Source organism: Geotrypetes seraphini, chromosome 12 (assembly GCF_902459505.1).
Source record: "Geotrypetes seraphini chromosome 12, aGeoSer1.1, whole genome shotgun sequence".
In the NCBI taxonomy this organism is placed as follows: Eukaryota; Metazoa; Chordata; class Amphibia; order Gymnophiona; family Dermophiidae; genus Geotrypetes; species Geotrypetes seraphini.
Window position 1 is genome coordinate 12,980,854 of NC_047095.1, and position 11,710 is coordinate 12,992,563.

General features: G+C 48.3%; 1 protein-coding gene across 3 annotated transcripts in view; it reads left to right on the forward strand.

The window, feature by feature from the left end:
* OLFM3 (olfactomedin 3) overlaps positions 1-11,710 on the forward strand; it is a 459,853-nt gene that overhangs the window by 127,183 nt on the left and 320,960 nt on the right. The gene's annotated exons all lie outside the window — the stretch shown is intronic.

The window sequence follows — 11,710 nt, forward strand, 5'->3', positions numbered from 1 at the left end:
TTGTGAGTGAGAGTGTAGAATTGAAGGCTAGGCCATTTTCCAGAGTGAGCTTTTAGGTGTGGGGCAGGTTGTTGGGGGGGGGGGGCAGGGAAACTGCAGAAAGGGTAGTTTTCAGAGATGAAGGCAGTTTGGGTGATTGGGAGAGTACAGAATTTGTAGATGTAATATGAAAGAAGGAGTTCAATAGCTGCTATGTTTCACTGTATGTAAGTTTCTATACTAGAGAAGCTGGAACCCTCACATAAAATTGCACTGGACCTTGTTGGGGAGGAGTTTATTTCTCTGGAACCCCCAGTCCAACCTGGCTAATATTTGAACTCAATCCCTCTGATATTCAGTGGGACTTAGCTATCCAAGAATGGCTTGCAGCTGGCTAAGTCCTGTTTAGCCACCTATCTGCCGATATTCAGCAGAAGATACTAGGCCAGGGGTGTGCAACTCTAGTCCTCGAGGGCCGGAATCCAGTTGGATTTTCAGGATTTCCTAAATTAATATGCATGAGATCTATTTGCATGCACTGCTTTCATTATATATTCATTGGGGAAAATCCTGAAAACCTGACTGGATTCCGGCCCTCAAGGACCGGAGTTGTCCACCCCTGTACTAGGCTATCTCCCACTGAATATTTGATGGTCGGCTATGTTGTGTGACATAGCTGTTCACCACTGATTTTCATTGGTTGGCTAGCTAAGGCATATGGCACCTAAAAAGCAGGTCTATCTTTGGCTGTTAAGTTCAAGCCACTAAACTTTGACCCAGATATTCAGTGCTGGTGGCTGGATATGACCCCAGCCTTGAATATCCAGGATTCCTGCCGACCATGAGAGTCTATGGTTTCACTATCTGGCCCAGTGTCTTTTTATCAGTTTTTTCCATATACTATATTATTATTACTACTACAACTAATCATTTCTATAGCACTACTAGATATACACAGTGCTGTATACATTATATCCTGTCCTTAGTGAGCTCATAATCTAAGTTTTGTATCTGGGGCAATTGAGGGTTCTGACTTGCCCAGGGTGACAAGGAGCTTCCCTATGCAGTATATAAGTTAAATCAATAGCGTAGCAAGGGATGTTGGTGCCCGGTATCACCACACTTTGAGCTCCTCACTCTTATTTATCGCTTGAGCGCCCCTCCCACTCTTCCACGCTATTTGAGCACCCCTGCCCATCATTTACTTCTTGACATGTTTGTCAGCACAAGCAACATCTTCCATCTGCTGCTCGTGCTGGCCTCAGCTGCCTACTGACATCACGTCCTGGTCCTATGACCAGGAAGAAACATCAGAAGGAAGCCAAGGGCGGCATGAACAGCAAGTGGAAGATGCTGCTTGCACCAGTGAACATTTAAAGAGGTACATGGGAGATAAAGAAGAGGAGATGCATCCGCACCCCCCACAAAGATGACGTCTGAGGTGGTCTGCTCCCTACCCCTACCCCGCTTCTCCCTTACTATACCACTAGGTTAAATGTCTTATATTCTATATACATTCTATATATTATGCCTTATATTCTGCAAATTTCAATAAAGATTCAATGAGGGGCACAAAACAGTTAACCCTCGTACTAGGGAATTATTTATTTATTCATTCATTCATTCTATTTTCTATACCATTCTCCCAGGAGACCCCAGAATGGTTTATATGAATTTATTCAGGTATTCGAGCATTTTTCCCTGCCTCTCCTGGTGGGCTCACAATCCATCTACACTTAAAAACACTTACCAAGGCTTTTACAAAGCTGCACTGCTGAGCAGCGAATGCTAAATGCTGAGCTGACCATACGAATAGAACAGGGCTTTGGCATTTAGCATGTGCTGCTTGGCTGCACAGCTTTATAAAAGGACCAGTTAGTGACAAATATAACATTATTAGGAATCATAGTTAAAGAGAAGTTTTGAACGCCTTCAAAAGCATTTATATGAACCATTGTCTTAAGGGAGGAGGTAAACTATTCCAGATTTTAGGCCCCTTGTGAGCAAAAGTCAATTCAATCAAATGAAAGTGGTGTATGTGTTGAACAGTAGGAACGTTCGATTTAAAAAGTTGCAAACTTCTAGCGGAAGCAAAAGAGCTTGGAAAGTTCACAGCATGGACCAGGTCATAAGAACTGGAACTGTAAATGGCCTTGTGAACCAAACTTAAACTGGACTCTCCGGTTCATAGACGGTAACGCGGAAGACAAAGGCGCGCGCCGACAACTGAGCGCAAGCCGGAGGCGCGCGCGCCAAAGAAAAAGACTGTTTTTAGGGGCTGCGACGGGGAGTTTTGTTGGGGAGCCCCCCCCACTTTACTTAATACAGATCGCGGCGGCGTTGTGGGGGGTTTGGGGGTTGTAACCCCCCACATTTTAGTGAAAACGTAACTTTTTCCCTAAAAACAGGGAAAAAGTTAAGTTTTCACTAAAATGTGGGGGGTTACAACCCCACAACCGCGGCGCGATCTGTATTAAGTAAAGTGAGGGGGTTCTCCCCAACACCCCCCGTCGTAGCCCCTAAAAACAGTCTTTTTCTTCGGCGCGCGCCTCCGCGCTGCGCTCAGTTGTCTGCTCGCGCCTTTGTCCCGGCGCGCTTTTGATCTGACACTGGACTCTCCTCTTTACCAGAGTTTCATCCTATTTCTTAACATTTTGGGAGAGTTGTTTTGTCCCTAGGCTGACTGACGCACAAGCAGACAGACCAACATTTCTCAACACCTTTTGGATAATTCTTTCCAACTTTCATTGGGTTGGAGAGAATAAAAGGCTTTGGAGATCTGCTTTCATTCTACCATGACAGGATATGGAAAAGAAAACAGGAGAAAAAAGATCCTCATGGACATTTACCCCCTCTTTTACTAAGGTGCGCTAATTAAATTAGCAAGCGCTAAACGCTAACACGTCTATAGACAGGTTGTTCACCCTCTCCAAGGTAGGGAGAACGAGAGGGCATTCTCTAAAGTTAAAAGAGGATAGATTCCGTACAAATGTAAGGAAGTTCTTCTTCACCCAGAGAGTGAAAAACTGGAACGCTCTTCTGGAGGCTGTCATAGGGGAAAACGCCCTCCAGGGATTCAAGACAAAGTTAGACAAGTTCCTGCTGAACCGGAACGTACGCAGGTAGGGCTAATCTCGGTTAGGGCACTGGTCTTTGACCTAGGGGCCGCCGTGGGAGTGGACTGCTGGGCACGATGGACGCTGGTCTGACCCAGCAGCAGCAATTCTTATGTTCTTATGTTAGTGTTTAGCGCGTGCTAAATCGGTTAGTGCCACCTTAGTAGAAGAGGGCCTAAGTGGAGAGAAATGGGCTGGGGAGAGCTTTGATGAGACTCCAGTAGATGGAACCAGTCTGTGTGTGACTTTGGTTGTGAGAGGAGCTGAAGAGAGAGCTGCAACTGAGAACCAGAGGCCTGTGGAAGGTGGGAGCTGGGCCTAGCTCTGTGCCCAGGCAGAGCTATGAAGCCTGGGGTCCCCTTCCCAGGGAAGGTCCTGGTTTGGAGGGCCCTACTGTGGAAGGAAGGAGGGACCCAGATGCTGAAAAGCCTGGGCCATCAGGCTGGAGGAGGCCAGAAGAGCTAGACCCAGAGCTCCTAGAGGAAGGGTTCCTGTTCCAGAATTGGACTCCAATGAGCATGAAGGTACAACAGGGGTTTGGCAGGGCCTGGGAGTTGGAGGTGGAGATGGGCAGGAAGAAAGCCCAGGCTGTTACAGTGGTGGAGGATATGGAGACTCACAAGGGTCAGAGGAGGATATTTTCAGTGGGGAGGGAGGAGGTGGAGAAGGACATGGATTTGGCAACAAGAGCCATATTAACAGTTAAGGGGATGGCTGGACTGGAGAAAAAGCTGCAGGACTTACAAAAGAAACAACGTATGGTGTCCCACTCTATATAAGCTGGCTCCAGAGAAGCAAAAGAAAAAGTATAAGAAAGAACAGCAATACCTTCAGCGGCAGGTGGAGAACTGCATAACAGAGATGGCTGGTATTACAAAAGATGTGTCTAACCCCATGGCTGAAGTGTATCGGAACAGAGAGAGAATGGCAGGGCTGCAGGGACACCAGGGGAAATTACAGGCAGTAGTTTCTGCAGAAGAACCCTGTGCAGAAGCAGGACAGTTGGAAGAAGTGCAGGAAGCTACCCACAGCAGTGGAAGAAAAAGCTACCACAGAGGCTACTGGAGAAAATGTTGGGAGACAGCCTGAATTGGTAAAGCTGGGAAAAGAGTGCAGACACAGCAGAAACCAGAGTGGAGGAGGGGCGGAACAAAGGAGCGCAGGAGAAAAGAAAGCCACACAAAGAGTGAACTACCTGGAACAAGCAGGGAACTGAAAAACTTCATATAGAGTTTGAGCAAGTATTAACAGGGACTGAGAAACCACAAACAGAAATTGAGCTACCACAAACTTTAATAAAAGCACCTGAGGGAGTGCTTGGAACAGCAGGCAGCTGAGACTAGTTTGCCCAGTAACTTGCTAAAATTCTTGGAAGGAGGAGTGAAAGAATGTGATTTGAAACTGATTGTAGCATGCAGCCTGGATTGGAAACACCTGAGTTTCATCGGCAAGGAAAATCCCAGAATGCAGACTCAGGGGAGGAATTCCCAAGAACTGGTGGGTGGAATCTTTTGTGTGACTGAGAATGTGACTGAGAAAGGGGTGGAGTCTTCTCTGAGCTGTGTTGAGGGAACTCAGCCTAATTCAAAGTGCAGAGTACAGCAAAGAGGTGTTTCCAGTGTGTTGGAAGGATTGGAGTGGAGTCAGGAGCTGGAAACCTGAGAATCTACAGAGAGAATATACAGCAGGAGGTGGCTGTAGGTGATGAAGCTGTGCTGCCACAACGGCAGCAATGGACAAAGCAAGTTTTGCCTTGTTCTAAAGAACTGCAGTTGAAAGAAACTGAATGCAGGACAGATCCCTATGGATGTGAATGGGGGTGTTGGGGAGGGGGAGGGGGTTAGAGATGGGTGGGGGACCTGGTGGTGGTGGGCATGGTGCCCGGAAAGGGGTTAAAAGGGGAATATACTTTTGCAGATGTGGTGGCTGGGGGATCGGGGCAGGGGGGGTAGGAATCGGGGGAGGGGGAATGCGCAAGGGGAGAGTATGGGGGAGGAGGGAGGATGGTGGAGGGAATGGGAAATGGTGGTGGGGGTGGGGTAGCGGGGGAGGGGGAGAGGGGGGTATTTTCAAGAGAAGAAATGTGGTTCAGTTGAATGTGGGTGGGGGTGGGGAATATGCCAACAAGGGACAGGGTGTTGAGAATGGTTCTGGGGTTGGGCTTCATCCCTGAGGACCTGTATGCCTGTATTCATCGGTAATGGTTCCAGAATATTGACATCGTTTCCAGAGACTAGAGGGGTTTGGTAGAGTTATTTTGGGAAAAATATGAGGGGGTGAGGGGGAGGGAGCAGTGGGCAGAATTTAAAGCCATACCTGTGAGTAAGCCTGACCTTGTGCAAGTGACAGTGTAGGTGAGAAATTAGTCAATCCCCAGTTCAGACCTGACATTACTGGTTGAATCGGTATGGGGTTGCTTCGGACTCCATTAGTGAAGATCATGGACCCGAGTAGGGTCTGAGCTGGTGGATGGACGGCCAGCATGAAGCTAAGTCAAGTGGGTAATGTGATACAGCATGTTCCACCAGTGGCATACATTGGGATGAGAGCGCATCCAATGTTTTTTACAAGGGGCAGCCCAGGGTATGTTTTTCGATGTGGATCGTCTTAGGCATCTAAGTATGGTATGTCTACCCTGATGTGTGTAAATGTGGAGGGAAGGGGCATTATTGGGGGAGGAGTGTGACCTCATTCGGTTGCAACTTGTGTGGATGTCTGGGGCACCCGTTCAGCAAATGTCCGAGGGCTGCACATAACAGGTGGCGAGAGGAAAATGATGGGGGAGGGGAGGGAACCGCAGGAGCGGGCCCAGGAGGAGGAACGGGATCAGGAGGGTGGTCAGGAAGATAGCCAGGAAAAGGTGAGGCAGGGTGAAGGGCTGGTGCAGGAAGCAGAGGGGGAGAGAGAGGGTGGGGGTGGGGATGAGGGTACATGGGAAAAGGTACCGTAGTAAGAAGGTGGGGAAACACCAGAGGGAAAAGAAGGGGAGATAGGGTTGAGGATACTAATAGGTTTAGTGTATTGGCATAGGAGGAAGAGGATGGAGGTGGAGTGTCCCAGAAGAGGAAAGGGAAGAAAGGTCGGGAGGGAGGGCAGCACGAATACCCGGTGGTGATTCTGGAGAGGTTGCGGGTTGAGACAGTGGGAGAGGAAGGGGATGGGGGAGGGGCTTTTCTAAATAGAGAGGTGGGTGGGAAGGAGGGTATGGAAGTAGATGGAGGGGATGTTTTGCTGGTGGGGAGGGATGTGATTAAGGAAGGGGAAGATAAGGAAAGGGAGGGAATTGGGGAAGAGTTGATTCTGGCGGAGGGCGAGGCGGTCCCGCCAGGGGTGGTGGTGAAGAGAGGAATGGAAGAAGGGAGCGGAGAGAAGGGGGGGAAGAAATCTAAATTAGTGTCATGATGGGGGGTCCCGGTTTGAATATTGCAACTTTGAATGTTGCTAGTCTCCGAACGGAGAGAAAGCGGTTTCTGGTTTATGAGTTCCTGGCTTCCAAACAATTGGATGTTATCTTGTTGCAAGAAACAAGGGTTGACCACCCAAGTTTATTGTGGAAAGCTAAAAGGGACTGGAAATGGGGGCCGTCATACTGGGTATTAGCCCAGGAGGCTTATGGGGGGGTGGCAATTCTGTTTAACTCCAGGGCGGTGGAAGTGCATAGGGTGGTGGAATTGGGTGGGGGAGGGGGGCAGATATTGGATGTAAGGGGGGAGGGAGAGGAGGTAAGGTTGGTGAACATCTACGGTCCTCAGAGGAAGTGGGAGCGTAAAGCTCTAATCTCCCAGATCAGACCATATTTATACACGGCCAGGAGGGTGGTGTGGGGAGGGGATTTTAATGCAGTGGTGAGGCAGGAGGATAGGGAAGGGAGGAAATTTTCTTTAGGATATGATGAATTATTTTTGAAAACAGGTGGGGGAGGGGGCAGGGCCGGTTGATATTTATACAGTTTTTGGGAAGCAAGGGGGGGGTTACATTTGGCAGGGGAAATGCCGCAGTCGTATCGACCAGGTTTTTTGTAAGGAGGGAAGACTGTCAGGACCCTCCCCAAGTGCAGCATGTTGAATTTATAGATCACGCTTTGGTGAGCATACAGGTAGGGGGAAGAACCCAGTTATGGGTAGGGGTCTGTGGAGGCTCAACAATGCATGGCTCCAGGAGGAGAGTGTACAGGAGGCCTTTAGGGAGTTCTGGACAGACCAGCTATCTACTGTAAGCACATACGGGTCATTTGGGGGGATGGTGGGAAGGTTGTGAAGGGTAGGATCAAGGGTTTTTTTTTCAAGAAAATAAATAGGAGGGCATCACAAAAAAGGGGAGGGAAGGCTGGTAGCCCTGAGGAAGGAATTAAATTGGAGGGTGGAAGGGGGTGACAAGGGGGAGGGGATTCAGGTACTCAAGGGAAAAAATTGAAGCACTACAGTACGATAGATATCGGTCTTTAGTGTGGGGAGGAGGGACTATGGCATATCATCTCACCAGACCCTTTCAAGGCATGCAAAGAGAGGGTCAGGCGGCGGAAGGTGGGGACTTTGTGGGACAATGAGGGGAATAGAGCAGGGAGTCACGAGAAGGGATTATTTGAGGGTAGTGGGAGAGCATTTTGGGGGGCTCTTTGAAGTATGGGCAAGAGGGAAAGGGAGGGGTGGGAGGAATATATAGAGGGGACCCCGGGGGGGGGGGGGAGGGTTAACAGAGGAGCAGGCAGAAGCACTGAATGGCCCATGGACGGTGGAGGAGGTAAGACGGGCGATAGCCGGCCTGACCAGAGGGAAATCACCCGGTCCAGATGGGTTGACAGCCGAGTTTTTTAAGACATTTTGTGAGCAGATGATACCTTTCTTGGTGCGGCTGTTTATGGAGCTTAGCTGTCAGCCTGTTCTGCCGAGGTCCATGAGGGAGGCGGTATTGGTTGTGATTGCGAAGCCAGGGAAGGAAGGGTCAAGGGTGGGAAATTGGAGGCCGATTTCTTTGCTTAATACAGATAGGAAAATTTTAGCAAAGATGATGTGCGCAAGACTGGGAGAGGTGGCGGCATCAGTACTGGCACCAGCACAGATGTGTGGCATGCAGGGGAGGGGGGGGGGGGATAGAAGCAGTGGTAACAGTAAGAGAGGCAGTTGAGAGGGGTCGGAGGACCCAGGGGGGCGGGTGCTTGTTAGTTTGGACCAAGCCACAGCCTTTGATAGGGTGCCATACAAATATTTGTGGGGGGTTCTTACAAAGTATGGGATTCCTGTGCAGTTTGTGGAGGGGTTGAAGACTCTGTATAGGGAGGCAGCAACCTTTCCCTTGGTAAATGGATGGAGGGGGGAGCGTTTCTCCATTGGGAAAGGGTGAGACAGGGCTGTCCCTTAAGTTCATTGCTATATGTATTTGCCATCGATCCATTGCTGCAGCGGCTGGAGAAGGGTGGGGGTTTAACAGGGATAGATATGGGGGAAGGCACAAAGGTCAGGGTGGTGGCATATGCCGATGACATCTCTGTGTTTGTGTCTTCAAATAGAGAGTTTAGGTGGATGGAGGAAAAACTGGGAGAGTATTCAAGAGCCACAGGGGCGTGCATTAACCAGGAAAAGAGTCATTTGTTGAAACTCGGGGATCCGGCATGGGAGGTGGAGAGTACAAGTGGGTTCTTGCCTCCAGAGGGGAGGGTAAGAGTGCTGGGGGTTGTCTTCAGTGGGGATGAGGCGTATCAAATGGAGAATTGGAAGGGAAAAATCCAGGAAGGGCAGCAGAAGGTGGAAGCCTGGAAGCAGTGGAAACTGACATTTCTGGAACGGGTGTGTTTAATGAAAGTATATTTGGTTCCTTTGTTCCTGTTCCTTAGTTATGTGTGTTTGCTCCCACAGGGGTTGCATGCTACAATGTACAGTCTTTTTTTTTCAGTGCCTCTGGGGTAACCGCTTAAATCCAATAAAGAGGGGGGTAACGTATTTGGCAAAAGAACAAGGGGGCTTGGGGATGGTGAACCCCATTCTTTTTTTCTCCTCCCTCTTCCTCCAGTTCCATTTGGGGGGGTTGGTGAGGGGACAGCAGGAAAGGGTGGCATGGGTAGAAATTGTTCAAATGTGGGGTACAGTGTTTTGGAAAGACTGGTTGGGGGGAGTGGAAATAGGGAAGAAGCGGGTGGTGGGGGTTTTGGCAGGGGTGCCGGGTCAGGCGGACATGGCCCGTTTAGTTAGGAGTTGGAGGGTAACGGTGGATGAAGTGGTGGAAGGGAGGAAGGCATGGACGGAAAGAGTGCTGCACCAGTGTTATGCGGTGGAACCTCTGCTGAAGGATTGCCCGGGGATACGTCAACAGCAGGCACTCCGTTATGTGGCGATGCCACGCCTGCCCCCTAAGTACTTCGATGTGGCATGGCTGGCACTGCATGGCAAGATGTATGTCCGGACAAATCTAAAGTGTAGACCTGTGACTGACAGGGAGTGTCCAAGGGGGGAGTGCCAGGGAGTGTTAGAGACAATGGAACATTTTTTGTGTTTTTGCCCCTTTTCAGTTGAGGTGGGGAGGAGGGTGGCCAGGGATTTGGGGTTTCAGGTGGGTTTGTTTGAAAGTCTGAATTATGCGGATTGGGTTTATGGGGGTGGTGGGGGAAGAGGGTGTATGGTGAAACTTTTTTTATTATTTTATCCATACTGAAGTATTTCATTTGGATGGCACGTTGCCAGATGTCGCTGAGGCAGCGACAGCTGGCACCGGACACAGTGGCGATGGATGTGGTGCGGGCAGTGTGCCAAGTTGCAGAAGCAGAGAGAAAAAGAAGGAGTGAACAGCAGTGGCATTTACTGTGGAAGGGGGTGCGGCTTCGGCCTCCCTGACGCATGTTACAGTTTTTGTTTTAACTGAGTTTTTGTATTTATGTTTATTTATTGCTGGGAGGGAGGGGGGGGTTTCTAGTCATTTTGTGTACAGGGTTTGGGGATGTTTAGTTTCATATGTACAGGTTTGGTGTGGGGATAGTGAAATGTCAGTTTATGTTTGTATTATTTGTATGATATTTGCTGCTGTCACTTTGTAATGTATTGAATTGTAATGCTTTTTTTGGTATAAGTCTATATAATAAAAAGACCTTTCCAGTAGATAGAACCTAAGCACACTACCGGGCAGGGCTCTGGGTTTCTGGCCCAGAAATATCTAAGAAAAAGGACCGTTTAAATTAAATTAATTTATGGAGCATGTATGGTTGGGCAGACTGGATGGACCTTTCAGATCTTTATCTGCCGTCATTTACTATGTTACCATACAACAGACTGTTCCTCTTTTTGAATTGTTCTTGTGAATACAAGCTTTTTATTTTTTACACCCTCACTTTCATCTGGAGCAGTGGTTCGCAATCCTGTCCTGGGGGACCCCCAGCCAGTCAGGTTTTCCAGATATCCCTAATGAATATGCATGAGAGAGATTTGCATACCTGTCACTTCCATTATATGCAAATCTCTCTCATGCATATTCATTAGGGATATCTGGAAAACCTGACTGGCTGGGGGTCCCCCAGGACAGGGTTTGGGAACCACTGATCTGGAGGTATTTTGTTTTTTTTTATACTTCACTCTCTTTGTTTGTTTTAGGATATGGAGCAAAGTATCACTCTCTTCTGGGGAGCCTAATGCAAGAGTCATAAGTATAAACTACGCTGTCGGTAAGAAAATTAGTACTCGCCATCAAGTCAGGAAATATGTTTTAGAGTGTGTTATTTAACAAAATTACTGGTGAAATGGAAATATACTTCTTCTCCCTGTTTGTAGATGTGTATTCAGGCAAACCACTGTTTAAAAAGTCCAGCAAACAGCACTCTGGCAGGAGACATTACACTCCATTTGCTGCACAGGAACTGGAACAGCCGCTAATAGGATGAGGATTGAAGTCAGATGAGTCATTTCTCAGGGGAATGGATTCTAATGAGTATTTTATGCCACATTTTACAAAGTGATTTATTTTCATTCTTTGGAATAGGCCGGTATTAAAATAATAGTTTTCCACAGTATCCTGAAAGTACTAGCATAGCCATCTGCCAGTCACTCTTTGACATTGTTCATTGAAGAAATGCACACAGAAGGCAAAATTTCTGGAAACCTTATCAGCTGGATTTCAGATCAAATAGATTTTGAAACGGAGAACAAATGCAATTTTCTGCTTTAGTCAGCTTAAGGGAAATTGTTCTTAACTAAATTTCTCTCTCTAGTTCTAAAGCGATGCTTCCCAGTCTTTTTGTGGCTGTGACTCCCCCCCCCCCCCCCCCTTCATGATTATGGCCAAATAAAACTGTCTGAGCCCCCTGGAGATACAGAAAGATGATGCACTTATGGAGAGCCCACCTAGGTCATAACCCTAAAGGTTCATTTTGTGATCCCATTTAGGAAGCTGACCCACAGCATGGGAAGAAGCTCTGTTCTAAAGCATTCTCATTCCTACTTTCGCTGTCCAGTCTCCCAAGTCTGTTCCTATTTCTCAGTTTCTCCAAGTTCTAGCTTTTTCACTGCAGATGAACGTCTGAGTCTGTGTGGCCTAAAATTAATTGAGCCAGATCGGGGCAGGCAGAGGAGGAGAAGGCTGAGGAGAGAAGCAGAAGGCAGGACAGAGGAGACACGTGGAGGCAGAAGGGAAAGAGC